We start from the raw sequence: 433 nt of genomic DNA, 5'->3' as shown, positions 1-433 counted from the left end.
TGTACCCGCACGGGTGTGGTTCGGAAAGAGACGGGAGTACGTGCGCCGTGCATGCACCTCTTGTCTTCGTGCACGTCCCCCACCTACGTGGGGTGTGTGTGAGAGATACAAACCGAGTTCGTGAGTGTTTTTTGTTTCGGGGTGGGGGTTGATTTCGTGAATTATTTGTGGGAATATGTGTCGATGACATCTCAAACAAAATTTTGCAGGCAATGTGTGTGAAATGGAGGCCTATCCATATCATACATAGAGGGTCGGGCAATCCACGAGAAGAGAGGGAGGGGTCATAGCTATCGATAGAATCAAAGAGAGGATCAAGTGGGTGGGTGCGAGATCGATGAAGAGAGCCATCGAAATTGTTTGTGTGTACAAGTCAAAGACATAGGGAGACTAGCCTACCGGAACGTTAGAGGGCACACGTCAAGTTTGTCTG

This window comes from Triticum dicoccoides, chromosome 5A, assembly GCF_002162155.2.
Source record: "Triticum dicoccoides isolate Atlit2015 ecotype Zavitan chromosome 5A, WEW_v2.0, whole genome shotgun sequence".
NCBI lineage: Eukaryota > Viridiplantae > Streptophyta > Magnoliopsida > Poales > Poaceae > Triticum > Triticum dicoccoides.
Note: the sequence above shows the minus strand (reverse complement) of the source record.